Below are 19948 nucleotides of genomic sequence, written 5' to 3'. Positions count from 1 at the left end.
GTGAGGATATGGGAGCCCTGCCATCTTCCCGGAAAGCTCAGCTTCACGCTATAGTGACTGGTTTTCAGTACCGGAGAGAAGAACACTCATTCTCTGCTGGTTTGCCCACTGCTCACTCCCAGCCTCCTCATCGTGGGCCTTCCTTCCAAGCGACCTAGAGCACTTCGCAGCCCTGGCACCATCCACTTTGCTGGAGACCGGTGTTTACACACAGGGCTGGTTTACAGAGATGAGGACTTTTATTTACTTCTATTTTAAAAATTTATTTTGTTAAAGTACAGTTGATTTACAGTGTTAATTTCTACTGTACAATGGAGCGATACAGATATACACACACACACATTCTTTTTCATATTCTTTTCCATTATGGTCTATCCCAGGATATCAAATATAGTTCCTTGTACTACACACTAGGACCTCGTGGTTTATCCATTCTCTATATTATAATTTGTATCTACTAATCCCAAACTCCTAATCCACCCTTCCCCACCCCCTCTTCCCCCTTGGCAGCCACAAGCCTGTTTTCTATATGAGGTCAGGACTTTTAGATCTCACTCTGTTAAGCACCACGTTGCACTTTTTATTTGGTTTCGGATGCTTGGGTGATTCAGCCGCTTTTTTTCATAACAGTAAAAGACTTGGCCAAGAAAAGCCCCGCAACCTCTTTGTTGAGAGGTTCAGAAATTCACCACGTGACATAAATGCCTCTCAAATCCTCCACTCATGGATCATGATATTTAAAAGATCAGATTCATTGTAACACTTGGACTGAGGTTGGACAGCTAATTACACATGCTATAGTATCTGTCACATCCCAATTAGCTTTTACCAAGCCCTCACCTAACCCGGCTACTGCATGCAGACTATACAACAAAGGATGCTTACCCTGGGAAAAGGAACTCTTCAGGATGGAAGAAGTAGAATTTCAGAGATTAGACTGAATTTAAGCCACGTCCCAGAGGAATCCTAGTTCATAGTGCTGGCTTCCTTGTGAGTTAGATCAACCACACCCTCTGATGTACCCGGATGTGAGCACGCTGACTTAACATTATGCCCAGGCACTAGCAAGACAGCAGCTCGACTTACTCCTCAGTGGTTAACACGTCAGGGCCATCTTTTACTCTCATACTTCCCAAATTAAAAATTTTTTAATTTATTTTTGGCTGTGCTGGGTCTTTGTTGATGTGCAGGCTTTTCTCTAGCTGTGGAGAGTGGGGGCTACTCTCTAATTGTGGAGTGCTCGCTTCTCATTGTGGTGGTGGCTTCTGTAATTGTGGAGCATGGTCTTAGGGCATTCAGGCTTCAGAGGTGAGACACAGGGGCTCAGCAGTTGTGGCTCCCGGGTTCTAGAGCACAGGCTCAATAGTTGTGGCCCACGGGATCTTCCTGGACCGGGGATCACACCCATGTCTCCTGCACTGGCAGGCAGATTCTGTACCACTGAGCCACCAGAGAAGCCCTCATCTTTCCTACATTTTACAAACATTAGGGATTCTTTAGATTATAAAACTGGTCAACAAAATATGTTTCATTGACTTCTAGAAAGCAAAAATCTGCAAAAAACATCCCTGCAGGTTACTTATCAGTGTTCCCGGAAACTACTTAGGGCTGGGGAGACAGAGGCTTGATCAGAATGAGTCAGAACTCGTTATTTAAAAATGTATGTTCTCAGGGCTCATCATCAAGGCTTTCTGCTGGAAGGGTGTGGGCAGTGTGTGCAGATACTCAGGGAGTATGGCTCCCCAAGCCCCTTGTAGAAGAAGCAACAAGGTCATGGTCTTTGCAGAGCAGAGCTTCTCAAGTGGGGGTCCTGGAGCAGAAGCCTCATCATCACCTGGGAACTTGTTAAAAATGCAGAATTCTGGACCTTCCCTGAGGCTTATGAGTCAGAAAGTCTGGGGTGAGGCTGGGCGAGCTCTGCTTTCGCAAGCCCTCCAGGTGATGTGATGCATGCTGAAACTGGAGAAGACAGTTCTAGGACAGTACCTACTGCAGACAGAACACCTGGGGATCTTGTTAAGCTGCAGATTCTGAATCCTGTAGGCTATTATTATTTTTAGTTTTAATATTTTTTAATTGGGGCTTCCTAGGTGGTGCTTGGAGAAGGAAATGGCAACCCACTCCAGTATTCTTGCCTGGGAAATCTCATGGACCGGGAAGCCTGGAGTGCTGCAGTCCACGGAGTCGCAGTCGGACACGACTGAGCGACTGAACAACAGCAACAGGTGGCGCTAGTGGTAGAGATCCTGATTTTTGGGTTGGGAAGATCCCTTGGAGGAGGGCACAGCAACCCACTCCAGTATTCTTGCCTGGAGAAGCCTATGAAGAGGAGCCTGGTGGGCTACAGTCCAAAGGGTCGCAAAGAATTGGATATGACTAAAGTGGCTTAGCTGGCACCCCACTCCAGTACTGCTGCCTGGAAAATCCCAGGGACGGAGGAGCCTGGTGGGCTGCAGTCCATGGGCTCGCTGAGGGTCGGACACGACTGAGCGACTTCATTTTCACTTTTCACTTTCATGCATTGGAGAAGGAAATGGCAACCCACTCCAGTGTTCTTGCCTGGAGAATCCCAGGGACGGGGGAGCCTGGTGGGCTGCCGTCTATGGGGTCACACAGAGTCGGACACGACTGAAGTGACTTAGCAGCAGCAGCACAGTGGCTTAGCACACACACAGCCACACAATTGAAGTACAGTTGATTTACAATGTTGTGTTAATTTCTGCTACACACAAAGTGACTCAGTTTTATAGATATATATACATTTTTCATATTCTTTTCCATTATGGCTCATCTTAGGATACTGAATATGGTTTTCTGTGCTATACCGCAGGATCTTGTTTATCCATTCTACGCATAGAAGCTTGCACCTGCTAACCCTGACCTCCCACCCCATCCCCAACCCTTTCCCCCTTGGTAACCACCAGTCTGCTCTCTTGTATTCCTGTGAATCCTGCATTTCTACATGGCTCACAGGCAAGGTCTAGGCTGCTGGTCTGAGGGCCATGGATGAGTAATTCTAGTGCAGTTTCCTCTTCCTTAACTAGGCTTGAAGGGTCATCCAACCAGATCCCTGTGCTGAAACCTGACCTTCATCTTACTCAGAGTTATGTGAGATGAGGTCAGAGCTCCAGTGTCTCTGGAGCCTTCTTGATTCCCACAGAAACACCCACACACAAGGCCGCTCTCTCCAGAGTCTAATGAGATGGCAGCGAGTGGATGAGTCGCTGGTACGTGGAGTCACAGACCCAGCTCCCACTCCATTCCTTCCCAGAGCGTCGCTGTGTGGCCTGAAATGAGCCCAAACCTCCTGTGCCTCCGTTTCTCTTTCTGAAAAGTGAGGTCACTTATAAGGTTTCTTTCCGTCTCTGAGATCCTTTTATAAAAGAAGTTGGTGATTCCTAAGTTCTGAGACACAAATCCTCAGTGGGATCAATAGTTTCAACTCCCCAGGAAGCACAGTCTTAGTGATTCATGGAAAACATGACGAGGTCACACGTGTCTGGAGGAGACATCACGGGTGGACTTTTTTCTGGCTGCCCTGAGTCTTGGTTGTGGCACGTCCTTTCTCCGGTTTCAGGGTGCAGCGGCTTCTCTTGTTGTGGGGGCACGGGCTCTAGAAGGGCTCTGAAGTTGTGGTGCACAGGCTTACTGGCCCCATGGCATGTGGGATCCTAGTCCCTGATCAGGGATTGAACTTGTGTCCCCTGCATTGGATGGTGGATTCTTTTTTTTTGGAAAAAACAAAACAAAACTTTACTGAGTCACAGCCAGCTGTAAATGTGTCACTGTGAGAGCATGTGGATGGTGGATTCTTAACCGCTGGCCCACCAGGGAAGTCCCCCTCATGTGAGGTCTTTAAGGTCAGTGTCCAGTGTCAGAAGTAAATTCCAACAACCCCTGAAACATCAACAGCACTTCTGACAATACTGGGCTTCCCAGGTGGCACAGCAGGTAAAGAATCCACCTGCCAATGCAGGAGAAGCAAGAGAGGTGGGTTCAATCCCTGGGTCAGGAAGGTCCTCTGGAGGAGGAAACGGCAACCCACTCCAGTATTCTTGCCTGGAGAACCCCACAGACAGAGGAGCCTGGCAGGGTATAGTCCGTGGGATCACAAAGAGTCAGACGCGACTGAGCACGCATGCATGCTGGGAACACCAGCACGACACACTGGCTGTAAGGCTGACGGGGAAGTCTCTTCATTTTTTCATTAATGTCCAGTTGATATATTTACACATTTACAATTCATATTTATAAAAGCCTTTCAACAAAATGCGAGGATCAAATCAAAATATGAAGATGGGCACACACAAATATGGAAAGAGAAGATGCTGCTGCTGGAAGCTGCAGAGGCTTTTTAAGGCATTTGTCCCGAATTAGGAAAATCTTACAGAGAAAAGTTTGAAAGTGATCCATCTAATTTCCAATCTCAGTATTTGATAAGCCTGAGGTGCTTCCAAAGATGACACAACATCCTGGAGACTTTCTCTGTCTCTATTATTAAAGATGCTCAGCTCTTCGCGTTGGTTTCATTGGTATCTTGACCACCAACAGTTCTTACTCTTTGATTCTAAGGCACAAGCTGTATTTTACTCTTTGACACTCCGTAATTCATTGAATGAATAATTAGTAAATATCTACTCTGACAAGCACTGCTTCATCTTCAAATCACACCTTGAATATGAGATGACACTGGTCTGATGCAATTCAGTGGTAAAATTCAACTGGCAAGAGGTGAAAAATCTCTAGAATTAAGTCCCTAATACATAGGGCTTCCCTAGTGGCTCAGATGGCAAAGAATCTGCCTGCAATGCAGGATACCTGGGTTGGATCCCTGGTTGGGAAGATTCCCTGGAGAAGGAAATGGCTACCCACTCCAGTATTCTTGCCTGGAGAATCCCATGGACAGAGAAGCCTGGCGGGCTGTGGTCTCTGGGGTCGCAAAGAGTCAAACAAGACTGAGCAACTAACACTTTCATTTTCCCTAATACAGAGATATATTTTGATCAAAGATGAAAAACAATTTACCACTGAATTCCAAGCATGGGAAGTTAGGAAAAAACAGAGCCAGAAGGCCTTTCACTTCCACCATGTTGCATGAGAAGCCACATCTAGTGGTAATAATTGTAGCGTGATTCTGTTCGGCTTGACAGCAGAGGCACCACCGCATCAACGCAGCTGCAGTGCCTTTGGACTGATGTTGTTTCAAGCTGAGAACTGCCCTCATTGTGTCTGGTGGATTCCAAAGACAGCCTTTGCATGCTCACAGGGTGGACAGGACCGCCTCTGGGCGCCCACGCACACACTCATCACAGTCAGGGTCAGCCAGCCACTGAGAATGGGTCAGATTCAAGGACCCGGGAGGGCACCTGTAAAGAGTACCCCCCATTCTGCCGACCCCTCACCCGGAGTGGAGGAAAACGGCTTTCACTTTACAGTTAAAGCAAAGCTTAAACAAACAAAAAAAAGATGTTCAGGAAAGAAGTGGCGCATGCATTTAAAATCCCATTGAGGCATACGTGATGGAGCGGAGCAAGTCACCTGGGGAGGAGAAAGGAGGGAGGAAGAAGGTGAGAGGGCTGAGGGCAGAGAGCAGACGCACTGCATGTGGAGGGGGGCAAGGGGAACAGACTCAGCACTTTTCTGGAAATTCTTTTCTGCTTTACCACTTTGTCTACAGCTGACCTTACTCCATGGGTTACTTTGGGAGTTTAATATGATGTGTGTACATCCACGATACTTCAGTACATCTATTTTCTTCTCCTCCTTTGCACAGTTTTGGGAAGTTAACACTCTGTTGATGGAGGTAGAGGAGGTGAGTGTGCGAGAATAAAAACCCCTGTGGAGATCCTGTTCTTACTAAGTGACTAAGCATGGAAACTGCCACGTTCTTTGGACGAGGTCCCTGTTCATTAAAAAGGCGTAAATATCACGACAGCCAAACACACTTTGAACCAGATACAAAAGGCAATATGGAGTATTTAAGAAAATGTGGTAAGAAGATTTAAGATGTCACACACAACACACACACCCACACACAACGGACTATTACTCAGCCACAAACAAGAATGAAATAATGCCATTTGTAGCAACATGGATGGAGCTAGATATTATCAGGCTAAGTGAGATAGCTCAGAGAAAGACAAATACATGCTATGGCTTACATGTGGAATCTAAAAAATAATACAAATGAACCTATATACAGAGTAGAATCAGACTTACAGATAGAGAAAACAAACTTACAGTTACCAACACGGAAAGCAGGGGTTGAGGGGGAATAAATTAGGAGTTTGGGATTAACAAAGACATACTGCTAAGTGTAAAACATATTAGCAACAAAGATTTACTGCATAGCACAGAGAAGTAGAAAATAATCTGAAAAAAAAAAAAAACCCATATATAACTGAATCACTTTGCTGTACATCTGAAACTAACACAATATTGTATATTGACTATATTTCAACTGAAAAATCTTGTTTCAAAATAAAAGGCAATAACGGGTAAACTGCAGGATCCTGAGTAGAGACATGACAAGTATATCTCACTTGTGAGCACAAGAATATTTTCTCAACTTTGATGGCGGAGTTTTCTGCCTAGGGCCCTACTGAATGAACAACTAGCCTTGACTGGTATCAGAGGGTGTGGCCTCCAGGCCGCCTCCATCTATCAGCCCCATGGGTCTCACTCGGCTTCCTTCTCTGGTCACGTGAGAGCATCAACCATTGTACAGATCCCCCCCAGGACTCCTCAGTCCTGCTCACTACCCCTGGGACATGTGTTACACTGCTGATGCCCAGGCCTGACCCTCAGATATTCTGGCAGATATTCAAGGCCCAAGAATCTGTTTTTTTAACGTGTGTCCTAAGTGATCCTCAAGTAAGCAGTTCACTGAAAACCCTGGGCTCAGGATTTGCTATAAGCTCTAAGGGAATCCCAGTGAGGTGGGAGTTACTTTTCAAGTCTTTAGACGTTCAGAATTATTCAAAACTAACATGACATTGGAAAAGACCCTGATGCTGGGAGGGATTGGGGGCAGGAGGAGAAGGGGACGACAGAAGATGAGACGGCTGGATGGCATCACCGACTTGATGGACATGAGTTTGAGTGAACTCTGGAAGTTGGTGATGGACAGGGAGGCCTGATGTGCTGCGATTGATGGGGTCACAAAGAATCAGACACGACTGAGCAACTGAACTGAACTGAACTGAACTGAACATAGCATTTGGCCAGGGGAATCATTGTAGATGGAATTAGGAAAGAGTGAGAGGAACATCTGTATGAATATGGCTTCTACAAGCTGTATCATTTTCACTGGCTCATCCTAGGAAAGGAAAAATCTATTCCTGTGTTGGAGGCCCAGCGGGCAGGGGTAGTGGAATCCTGAAATCCACTGGGAGCCCTCTGGAGGGCATTTCCTTCCTTACAATGCCACGTAGCTAATGTGATTATAAGACCTAATGAACTGAGACGAATGCAATTTTGAAAATCTTCATAGCTAATGAAAATCACATCTTCTCCCTTAAGATTCCCCCCTCTTCTTTTCCTGTTTGTAAATCATGAATGAAATGAAGTCATGGGTTAAGGCTGTGTTTAGGAAGAGTCTTTTATAATTTGTAGACTTTGACATTTTAAATGTCACAGTGGTCTCCAAGTAGAAGGGTCACATTTGGAATTTACATTACATGCCAATAAAATGTAAACTTTTTGGAGAGACCTAGAACATGGATTTATAACACTGATATTTAAGAGAGTTGTTTTTCCTGCTAGTTCAAAGAATTTTGTACGTCACGGTGTCAATGTCGTCACTCTGCCCCAATTTTCATTTTTTTTTTCCCTTGAAATTAGAGAGCAATAAAATGAGAGCTAATATCAGGGTATGGCTTTGATCTCACCCCACTGCTCTGTCCTATGTTTTGACCCCTTTTGGGGAAGGAACATTTCAAAGGCATAAAATTGAGAAGTAGAGGAGTGGCCTATGGTGAAATGGTAGACTGGGAGAGGTGCACCTTAGAGACGTACTGGGGTAAATTCAGGAAAAGGTGCAAGCCACCTCTACCCAACTGACCAAGTTACCCAATTTTAACTTTTATTTGTTAATAAAAGAAACACAGATATTTATGGAGTATGCGTGCATGATAAGTCTCTTCAGTTGTGTCCAACTCTTTGCGACCCTATGGACTGCAGTCCACCAGGCTCCTCTGTCCACAGGGATTCTCCAGGTAATACTGGAATGGGTTGCCATGCCCTCCTCCAGGGCATCTTCCCGACCCAGGAATCAAACCCACATCTCTTATGTCTTCTACATTAGCAGGCAGGCTCTTTACCACTAGCGCCACCTGGGAAGCCCAGGTAAAACTATTCAGAACTTAAAATATGGAATATGGGAACTCAAAGAAATGTCGCACCTGGAGTCAAAAATTTGCATTCACTCTTCTCCACCACTGAGACTGTGAGTAGTTCTGATTGTACTAACAGCACAGACCTTAGCATGTAAGTGAGGTCTCCCCAGAGGTGTGGAGTGTGCACTGCATAGCCATAATAGCAGCTCTGTAGATGTGGACTGTGGAAATAGAACAGTGGACGTTGATCCTGAGAAGGTCACTATTTCTCACGCTTCTACTATAGGAAAACTTCAAGAAAAATATACTTAGAAAATGGAACAATAAGGTGTGTTTTCTGGACAAGAGGAAAACTTGTTTAGAAAAATCAAAGTAGTCACACCTATTTATTGCTATGGGAAAATAAGTTAGCAGTTAGCATTTTAGTTCATTAGATTAAAAAAATCTAAGCCAAGTGGCTTCATTCCAGTTCTTTTGGTAAACAATTACTTCTAATGGTTATGTGATTTCTCAACACTAATTATAAAGCAGTATATTATTATACTTTAAATTTGAGAGTCTTTTTTACATTATTTTTCTTAAGCCTTTCTCCAAACTCTCTGAAATCCTAATTCATCCAGTTTTTTAATACATTGTCATATTACATTAGGAACAAGCAAATTTCAGTGACAACTGGTCCACTGGCAGCCACTGACACATTGTGCTTCATCTTACTGAGAACGTGACTGAGAATAATCATATGTATGATATATATGATAATCATACATAGAATATATTAATATTTATTAATGTGTATGTATATATGTGTGCATATCTAATTATGGTCTTGATTTGCATTGCTTTCATGATTAGTGATGTCAAGCACTCTCATATACCTGTGGGCATCTGTATGTCTTTGTTGGAGACATTTCTGTTCAGGTCTTTTGTCCATTTTTTAATTGAGCTCTTTTACTATTGAGTTATAGGAGTTCCTGATATACTCTGGAATATAATGTAGTATAATATGGAATAATATAATATGGAATACAATGTATTCTGGAGCTCCTTTCCAGATATAAAGTTGGTAAATATTTCCTCCCTTTCCACAGGTTGCCTTTTCACTCTGTGGCTTGTTTTCTTTGTCATGCAGATTTTTTTGAGTTTGATGTAATTTCACTTGTCTATTTTTACTTTTGTTGCTGTGCTTTTGGTGTCATATTCAAGAAATCATTTCCTAGACCAGTGACATGATTTCTTCTGATAGATTTACAGTGTCAGGTCTTACACACTGAAGATTTTAATCCATTTTGAGAGAATGTATGGGTATGGTGTAAGAGAAGGGTGCAATTTTATTTTTTCACATGTGGATATCCATTTTCCCCAGCACTATTTGTTGAAGAGACTATCCTTTTCCTACTGTGCAGTATTGGCAGACTTGTTGAAAATCAATTAACCGTATATGTGCAGGTTAATTTGGGGGATTTCTACTGTGTTTCATTGGTATATATGCCTGTTTTATGCCAGTACCATGCAGTTTTAATTATGTTTGCTTTGTAATGTATTTTGAAATAGGAACCTGAAGCTCATCACAGGATGAATTCATAAATAAAATTTGGTATATGTATACAGTGGAATATTATTCAGCCTTAAAAACAGAAGGAAGTAAAAAAAGCAGAAAGAAATCAGATTCTTTACCCATATAGATTATTACAAAATAGTAAGAATCTGGAAAAGAATGAATATATGTACATGTGTAACTGAATCCTTCTGCTGTACACCTGAAACCAACACAACAATATTTGTCAACTATACTCCAATTTAAAAAAACACCAGAAAAAAAAGAACAATTTTAGATGCTCTGCGACATTCACTTCCACAAGTCTTTGATTCTGTAGCCAGGATCCAAGATACCAAGGTGTATGATTCCAGCACAGTCTCGAACTAGCACTGCTCTCCCAGTACTAGTACGAACTCTCCCAGATTGTGTCCTAGTAGCTACCACTGTAAGATTAGGCAGGGTAGCGATAGACTAAAAAATAAAATTCCAATCTTTCACATTATTAACCAAGTTGTAATCGGATGTCTTTTCCCCCAATTTATCACTGGATATGGCTTTTAGATGAACTGAAGGCTACCTTCTTGCCAATGCAAACTGGAAGACAAATATCCTCTATCTTGTGGCTGACACTGTCCACTGTCATGAGCCAGTGGGTAGACTGGAAAGCAGCTGAACCCACTGACTAATTAATGTCATAAAAGGTGTCTATTATCAAATATTAACAGAGGGAACTGTCATGATTTATCTGTAGTTTTCTGTAAAACTATGAATTATATTGTTCTATTGTGTAGTATATAAAGCTTTGTGTGATAAACTCAGAGATTTCAGTGCTTAGAAGGCGTTTTTTTTTTTTTTTTTTTTAATCCTGGTAAGTTAGCTTTCTTTTTCTTATAAAAACTAATATACATATAAAAATTATATTTCCTTTTCTCTGGCTGGAAGCTAAATGCTGTAATTATCCTTCAATTATAGCAATTACCTTAGTCTAGCTCTTTCTTTCCTCTCTCTACCATCAACCCCAATTACAAGTTTTTTATTTCACACATTTTCAAGTCTTATAGAAGTGTTTTTATTATAATAACCTCAATATTTCTTAGAAGCGGATCTTAATTTCTAAATATTGTATATATTAAGATTTAAATTTAATTGCCATGTACTATTCCTTTAATGATTTAAAGAACTTTCAATGTCCAGATGCATTTTTAAAAAGCAAAGGATGAAAGAAGGAAGGAAGAAAGGAAAGAAGGAAGATCTTCTCACTAAATTAATCTTTAGGATCATAAGTTCTGATCTCTACTCTAAGAGAATAATGAAAGGAGTATTCAGATGATATATGAGATGCAGACTAAGAAGATTAAAATCAAACTAACTTTATCCTAAAGGCTACAGAGAATGATTAAATTCTTATAAATTAGACTAGAATATTCAACCCTGCCTATACATTAGAATCACTTGGGATACCTTTTACAACATCCTAATGCCCAGGTCTAAGCCCAGAAATTGATTTAATTAAGTAGAGATTTGGTCTGGATATTGATAGTTGTAAATGTGTCCCCAGAACATCTGAATATAGTTTTGGCTGAGAATCACTCACCTAGACTATTCATTCATACTTCTAAGCTCTTAACTGACAAATCCGACTTCATTTTATTTCCTACATTATTGGAACATAACATAGTCAGGATATGACAATATGAAACAGATATAGCTCACCTTTCCTCTTCCCATGCAAGTCCACACTGGGAACCACGCAAAGCAAGTTTTTTGCAGCACTTGTATAACCTCAACACCCAGACCCAAACATAGCATGTATAGTCTATTCCAGAAGGTAGACTCTGACCTTGCAACATAAAGACACAGACTCAGAAGTGCGCTGAGCTATGTTGATTGTCTGCTAGATTATGTCTACATGTTTATCTGTGCATCTCTCAAATATGGATCTAAAAATTGTATGACTGAACATAATTCATTGGATAAATTAAAATAGCATTATTTCAAAGTATTTTCAAATGTAAAGATTTCAATAAGAAATTCTTGTCTGTTACTGGTTCTCACATGTTGTTTGTGGCTGCATATCAAAGTTGATCTAAACACTCATTAAAATTATCTGTCCATTTACAAAATGATCCATAATTCTCAGAGGTAAAGAAGGTACTAGAAGCCAATACATTATTATGACAATACCTTTCTTTATGTTTTCAGCTACTTGAATTTTTCTTTTGATCTTTATTACTTAAACAGACACAACATACTGTTCAGGTCATTTTAACAAGCAATTTACTGAAAGATGACCATGGATAAGGCAGGCCCAAGCCTCCCTTTCCCAGCTTCAGCTGGTTCCTTAGTCTCCTAGGCCATGACCTTTCAAAACCCAGGGCTATTTCTTTCTAGCTCTTGGACATATTGAGCAAAGTCAAAGTTGCTCAGTCGTGTCTGACTCTAGGTTAATTCTATGGATTGTATGTAGCCTGCCAGGCTCCTCTGTCCTTGGAATTCTCCAGTCAAGAATACTGGAGTGAGTAGCCATTCCCTTCTCGAGGGAATCTTCCCAACCCAGGGATCAAACCCAGGTCTCCCACATTGCAGGCAGATTCTTTACTGTCTGAGCCACCAGGGAAGCCCCATCCTTTTATATTAGCTGTTTATCTACTGGAACGATCATATTTTGGGCCATCACACCACTGATTTCCCCTTCCTTTTCTTCATCCTGTTCAGGTATCATGTTCTCAGAGAAGTCTTCTCTGATCAACCATCCCACACCCATCTTGTGCACCCCCAGCTCAGCCTTATCTCGTCACCCCCTCTTCCTTTCCTGATGTGTGTGTGTGTGCTGAGTCACTTCAGTCATGTCCAACTCTTTGCAACACTATGGATTATAGCCTGCCAAGCTCCTCTGTCCATGGGATTCTCCAGCAAGAATATTAGAGTGGGCTGCCATGCCCTCCTCCAGGGGGATATACTCAGGGATAGAGCCCATGTCTCTTACGTCTCCTGCATTGGCACGCAGGTTCTTGACCACTAGCACCACCTGGGAAGCCTTTCTTAATACTTCATCTGAAAGCATCTTATGTACTGGTCTTAGTGTTCATGGTTGGGGGATGCACTCTAGAACACATAGCCTCCCTGAGCACAGGATCTATGTCTTGACAAGCAGTAACTGCAGCACTGACAACAGTTACATGCACTCAGTAAGTATCAATGGTGTGAATGAATGCATGCCTTTGCAGTCTTACCAAGAATAGTTCCCGAAACAGTCCTGTACTTTTAAAGACTGAAACTACTGAACAGATAATAAATGAGTGGGTACAGCTGCCATTTTAACCTATAGCTCCCCGCACAATATGCACGTGTTAGGATTTTAATTGGACCCACAGTGGCAGTCACGTCTGCACAGAAGGCGAGTTGTACCCTGTGGCTTTGTTGGCTCTCAGTTTCTGCCAGAGAGAGCTTCTCTTTTTGCAATCTTGGCTGTTCCTTTCACTTCCCAGCAGAAAGCGGCTAGACGTTAATGCCTGAAACTGCACTTCTAATGGTCTGTAGAGGTTTCTTTAGACCACTTTACTGGGGTAACTGTGTTTACTTAGCATAGGGTCCTCAGTCTACCATGCAAAAGTTTTGTGGTCTCTTGTTATTGTTCATCCCCACACATGTCTGGTCTGGGATTGAAGTTACATTGCAAATAGCATCCACTTAATGTTGATGGGTTTGTTACATACAGCCTAGGATCTTTTGTCAGTAATCTTATCCTTCCATTACTACCATGTGATATGAACAGTACTGGCCAGAAACTCAGCTGTCATGTCTCCAGGACAAATCCTCTTGACATATGGAATCGACAGTTGGAAGCTGCCTCTATTTCGAGGCGCTTCTGTTTGGTCTGGGTTAGCACTTTAAGCCATATTGATACCACACTCTGCCAGCCTTCCAACTAGGCACCTAGGTTTGCATGTCAGCTCCATTCAGCATCTTCAGCATTTCCGTTTTGCATTCAGTGTAGAAAATTCTATTTGCTATCACTAACAAAGTCAGTTACATTTGTATCTTGTGAATCATGCATAGTTTGGTGCCTTTGCTCAGAAAATGCACCCGATAGATAAATATTCGTTCCTTCTGTTGCTTTCCTGGCTATTTTAACAACTTATTTTATTCAAAGATATACTTAAAGAAGAATCTGCATCTGTTAAAAACTCAATGTACCTAAAGTATTCAAATGTACACCCGGCGTCTGGTTATTTCTCTTTGTTAGCTAACTGGAGTTATGTTAAATTCAAACAACAAATTGTAATCATTATAAGTATCAGAATAAGCTGTTTCAATGCAAGACATCTGATGACAGTATAAAGTTCTAAGAGATCTTGCTTTAACCAAATCCGACGTATATAAAAATTTGTATTCGTAAGAGTGGTATTATGAAATAATATGAATATTTTCCACAGATACTGTTTTAAATGATGATTAATTCAAATTTCTTTAAGATATAATGTGATTTCAAACAGCCTTTCACAGAAACGTACAGGAACCTGTGTAATGCCATGAGGAGGCCATGAACAGACACAAAGCCAACCCAGAAACTAATGACTGCTTCTCAGCAGTGACACAAGGCTGTTCAAACTGCAGGGCTAGGGCTGATGGGAAACCAGTGAGGGAGTCGGGATGACCACACCTGAAGCCCTGATGAATCTTTAAGCCGTGCAAAGAGCCACAGGCGGACACTGGGTTGTGTGATGTAAGAGGAGGTGGGAACTATGAAGCCATCCTGCCAAAAACGTGGACCTGAACTGATTACGCCACCTGACTCGCCACCAGGCTTTTACTTATTTTTATTTTCACTTATTTATGTTTTTAAAAAACTTATCTGTCTGTGCTGGCTCTTAGCTGTGGCACACAGGATCTTTAGTTGCAGCATATAGGATCTAGTTCCCTGACCAAGGATTGAACCCTGGCCCCCTTGCATTGGGAGCTTGGAGTCTTAACCACTGGACCACCAAGGAAGTCCCTATTTATTTTTTAATTCTATCACTTAAACGTGCTCAGGCGCTCAGTCACGTCCGACTCTTTGTGACCCTATGAATTGTAGCCATCCAGGCTCCTCTGTCCATGGGATTTTCCAGACAAGAATACTGGAGTGAGTTGCCATTTGCTTCTCTATTATCATTTAAGAAACCAAAGAATAATCAAGGGTTGTGTCTACTCCTGTCATTTAACTCACATTCACAGGATTGTGAGGTTTGTGCGTAAGTTTCTATATGTGACTATCTTTATTAAAAAAAATCAATACATTTTATATGTGCAACTTAAGTAACCACCCATAATGACTGTCATCAATGTGTCCATTAGAATGCCATCATATTGAGTGGAAGGAAATGAGAATGACAGTTTGGTGGTAACTACACATTTGAGAAGACACTCCTGGAGCCTCCCTCCTCTCCCTGGTTATGAAACACAGTAAGTCCTCTACACACTAATGAGTTCCCTTTCAGGAACGAGTTCATAAGTTCAATTTGTTTGTAAGTTCAACAAAACCTAGGTACCCAACTAACAACACAATTGGCTATATAGTGTTATACTTAGGTTTACAAAACTTTTCACACAAATAATAAATTAAAAAAACCCACAAAAAATCAAGCAAACATTTAAAGTCTTACAGTACAATACCTTGGAAATTACAGTAGTACAGTACCACAGCTAGCATACAGGGGCTGGCATCGAGTAAACAGGCAAGAAGAGTTACTGACTGGAGGAGGGAGTGGAGGTGAAGATGGGAGAGCTGAAGGACTGTCAACAACAGGCGATGGAGGGCAGGCTGCAATGTCACTCACACCTGACATTGACGGAACACACGTCTGCATCTTTGAAAGATACAACTTGAAGGTTTGTATGTAGGAGACTCACTGTACTGTGATCCTTGTTCTTTGGAGTTCAGTCTTAGGCTTTATTACTTACTTTGCCTCATATTTTCTTCTTGACGTTTTAGCCATACCCATGAGTTCAATTCCCTTCATGTTTCCTTGATGCCCTATTTGTTCTGTTGTTTAGTTGCTGAGTCATGTCTGACTCTTTCGTGCCTCCAGCCGAACCTCTATTCTGAGCTCTGGAGTCCAGACCCAGCTGCAATGGGCCCACCGCACCAGCATGTTTTCAGGCCCCCAGCTTCTGCGCATGTGCCTGCTGGACCCTCCTTTCCACCCCATTCCCTCTGTGAATGGTGCTACCTTCAGCTCCCTGTGCAAGCTCACCTGCCAGGGTCCTCCCTTTACCATCCTCTCGGTTTTCCCCCACGTCCAATCCAACACAGCGAGCCCTCTTGGTTTCATCTCCGAGATGACTTTCAAATCCATCTCTTCAGCTGGTCTCTGCACCCTCCTCAAGTACAATATCTCTTGTCTTGGCCACTGGACTCACCCTGCTGCCTTCCAGTTCCTTCTTCAAACCCCAGCCAGGGGGATCTTTCCAAAAACAAAATCTGATCACACCGAGTCCTTTGCTTAAAATCCTTTAATAGTTTTCCACTGATTAAAGCGTACAGGAAATGAAATCACATCAAGTAGCTGCCACTTCCTGTAAGTTCTGGATGTGGCCTCCCTCCTTCTTCTCACTCTACTGTCTGTCTCCATCTCACTCACTTAGTCTTTATCCGGAACCTCTTCAGCCCCACCAGAGCCCTTCTGCTAGTTCAGTTCTAACCCCCATCAGACGACAGGAAGGCCCTCCCATGCACAGGGCCACTGCTCATTGCGATGCGCGTTTCTCCTTCACAATGCCTCTTTTTCCTATGCCCACGTATTTGTGCCACAGGTTTGACTAATACTTGCCACACCTTCCAGATTGTATGGGAACCCTGTTATGAAACCGCACCTGAGCTACTAGTCAGTAGATACTGTACTTTGTCATCCAGTAGCACTTGACAATCTCTCCTCCAGTCATGCTTGAGTAATCTCGCTGAATCCGGAGATTCTAGTCTGTATTGACTTTTGTTTGTTTTTGTTTCCATAGTTAGTTGTGATGTACGAGATCAGATTTAAAAGAGGCCCCACGTGCACAGAGTCTGGCAGGTAATGTAAACACCGAGGCAGGCCAGGTTAACCATGTGGAAATATTTTTCTCCTTCTCAAGGAAGCATGGTGTTTCTCATTTTTCTTTAAAGATGTGATCCGCTCATTCTAACTTTCATTTCTTCTTTACCTTAAGAAAATCACAGGACAAAACTAATGGGAAATGGTTATCAACACTCAATTTGATGGTTGGGGAATAACAAAGCAGGGTAGGGCTGGGGCAAATTATTATTCTACACCCTTCAAGTTGAGTGTGGGTTGCCATTCTTTCAAGAGACAAAAGGAACAAAGTTCTATAGTTTTAAAAAACAGAACGTATATATACGTGTGCATGCGTGCTAAGTCGCTTCAGTCTTGTCCAACTCTTTGTAACCCCATGGACTATAGCCCGATAGGCTCCTGTGTCCCTGTATCCATGGGATTCCCCAGGCAAAGATATTGGAGTGGGTTGCCACTTCCTCCTCCAGGGGATCTTCCGGACCCAGGGCTTGAACCTGTGTCTCATGTCTCCTGCATTGGCAGGCAGGTTCTTTACCACCTGGGAAGCCCATATAGATATGTGAAATAGAACTAGTATTCATGTTTTATTAATCATCTTCTAAAATCTGAAGGATTAAATACATTGTTTACTAAATTTGTGGATGGCTTTCAATTAAATAGGGGTTCCCACAACTCTTAAGGCATATATTTAATATAAAATGTTTAACATATTATAAATCCTTTACACTAATAATATTAAAAACCTGAGACTGTCCACAGGTTTTTGAGATTAAGTTCAACATATCTGCATTACATTTTAATTTGTAAAAAATAAAGTTGCAGGAATTTAAGATACTTGCAGGGTTTGCATGGGTAAATTTTTCTTATCCTGGATTTAGAAACCTTTCTACAACTTCTAGTTTTTCAAACAAATGTCAAAAATGGGGAATTCCCCTTAAAGATATTATATATAAATAAAGTTATCAAATTTAGAATAGCAAACCCCAGATGGTCTACCAGCATCAACGAAACCACTTTCCTTGCCAACATGAAATTCAGAAAGCAGAAATCATTCTCAGGCATACAGAGACAGACATCAAGTCCACAAATACTTGTGGCCATATGCTCAGTTCCAGGTTAGGTACTTTATTACACAGCCCATAAAACATTACTTTAAAAACAAACACTGAGTGTTCAGAATGAACACTGTTTAGTTGTTATGGAACGAGAGACCCCTGCTCTTGTGTTTTAGAGGGAGAGACAGTGGTCAGTACACACACGATGGATGGAATTTAAAAGCACAATCAAAGCTATCAGCAAACCTGTCTGGATTAGGTAGATTTGGACTTTTTACCTTCTATTGCCTTTTTCTTTCTGATAATCTGTTTAACCTACAGACTTCCCTGGTAGCTCAGGTGGGAAAGAATCCACCTGCAATGCAGGAGACCTGGGTTCGATCCCTGGGTTGGAAAGATCCCCTGGAGAAGGGAATGGCAACCCACTCTGGTATTCTTGTGTGGAGAATTCCATGGACAGAGGAGCCTGGCAGGCTACGGTCTATGGGGTCGCAAAGAGTCGAACATGACTGAGTGACTAATACTTTCACTTCACTTTCTTTTAACCTGCATTTCTGGGATTCAATATTTGGGACTATGAATATGACAGAACCACCATGGAAACATAAGTATCTTTGTAGGATCATGGTTGATGGAGTAGGAACTGAGGCTTATAGAGTTTTCCATCATCCCCGTCTCTATCCTTGACTCCCCATCACTCAGAGAGAAAGTGAGAGAGATGAGGATGAGAGCCATGGGTCTCAATCACTCCACCATTAGGACTTTCTAAAATCATAAAAGAAACTGCAATAGAGTGGAAACTCAGTGCTTGAAAGCTAAGTGTAAGCAGATAGATGGCTTTTTGAAGGTCCTGGGGCTCCTGGAGAGTGGGGGGCTGGGTGATGCAAGCTGGGCTCAGGCTGCAGGGCCCAGTGATCATGGGACATATCTTTGTTGTCGCTGTTGTTGTTGAGTTGCTAAGTCGTGTCTGACTCTTTTGCTACTTCATGGACTACAGCCTGCCAGGCTCCTCTGTCCATGGGATTCTCCAGGCAAGAATACTGAAGTAGGCTGCCATTTTCTTCTCCAGGGGATCTTCCCGACCCAGGGATCAAACCTGCGTCTCCTGCATTAGCAGGCAGATTCTTTACCTTAAAGAGCTTCAAGTTCCACAGTTTTAAAAAGCAGACACCATCCTCAATGAACATTTGCCCTATTTCTATCCTGTACATTCCTGAATAACCTTTGATGCTCTATTTATTTCAAAGGAGATAGTTGTTTTTTTTTTTGACCCAGTTAATATCACTGATTATGGATATTCTAGCTGCTACATAAATGAATCTCCACTGAGTCCAATCTGTGGGATCCAAGAGCAGTTTGTGGATCAATCTGGAATTATATGGGGCTTGGCTGGTTTTGTGAAAATAGTTATAACACAACAGTGAAAGAAATCAATAAAGATTTATTAAGGTTTTGCTTCCTTTGCATAGGTTTAAAAATAAGTTCTGACCCCTTAAAAAGGCTTTTAATATTTTGGGAGTTGAAATATCACACTTTACTGTCTCTGATTCTTTTCCTGAGTTGACCCTTCACAGCGATTAAATATGTCTTTTTCCTGAACAGCTGTGACTTTGTCTGGCTTCGGCTGCCAGGCTTTGTTCGCTTCTTCAGGTGACGACACCTGAATTCTGTGCCAAGGTGCACATGCCCTCGTAGACAATGTGCTTTCCGCTACTTATATTATCTTTCTGCAACAGAGAAAAAAATATATAACATTTAATCTTTGCAAATAGCATTTGGAGGCTCATTTGATACTCTTTACAAGTAGGCAATTAAAGAACTTGCCTCAAAAATCTGATTTTTAATATATGTAAGGGAAAATTAACAGCTTCTACTTATTCAACATCCACTGCTTGCCAGATTCTTTTTAACTTGGAGCCTCACCAAGACAGCCGAAGAACTGATGCTTTCAAATTGTGGTGCTGAGAA

The 19948-nt window shown here is 42.1% G+C and overlaps 1 protein-coding gene across 4 annotated transcripts in view; it reads right to left on the bottom strand.

Annotated features, from left to right (window-relative positions):
• The window catches only part of PAG1 (phosphoprotein membrane anchor with glycosphingolipid microdomains 1), a 160804-nt gene that overhangs the window by 33889 nt on the left and 106967 nt on the right, over window positions 1-19948 (bottom strand). The window contains exon 1 of one of the 4 annotated variants that reach the window (XM_086336415.1): window positions 886-995. The exons of the other annotated variants lie outside the window; for them this stretch is intronic. The gene's annotated coding sequence lies outside the window, so the exon portion shown is untranslated. Of the gene's footprint in view, window positions 1-885; window positions 996-19948 lie in introns of those variants that run through there. 4 annotated transcript variants of the gene reach the window in all.

This window comes from Bos grunniens, chromosome 14, assembly GCF_055505025.1.
Source record: "Bos grunniens cultivar Pamir isolate PY7600 chromosome 14, Bosgru_T2T1.0, whole genome shotgun sequence".
NCBI lineage: Eukaryota > Metazoa > Chordata > Mammalia > Artiodactyla > Bovidae > Bos > Bos grunniens.
This window is presented reverse-complemented; position numbering and strand designations above follow the sequence as displayed.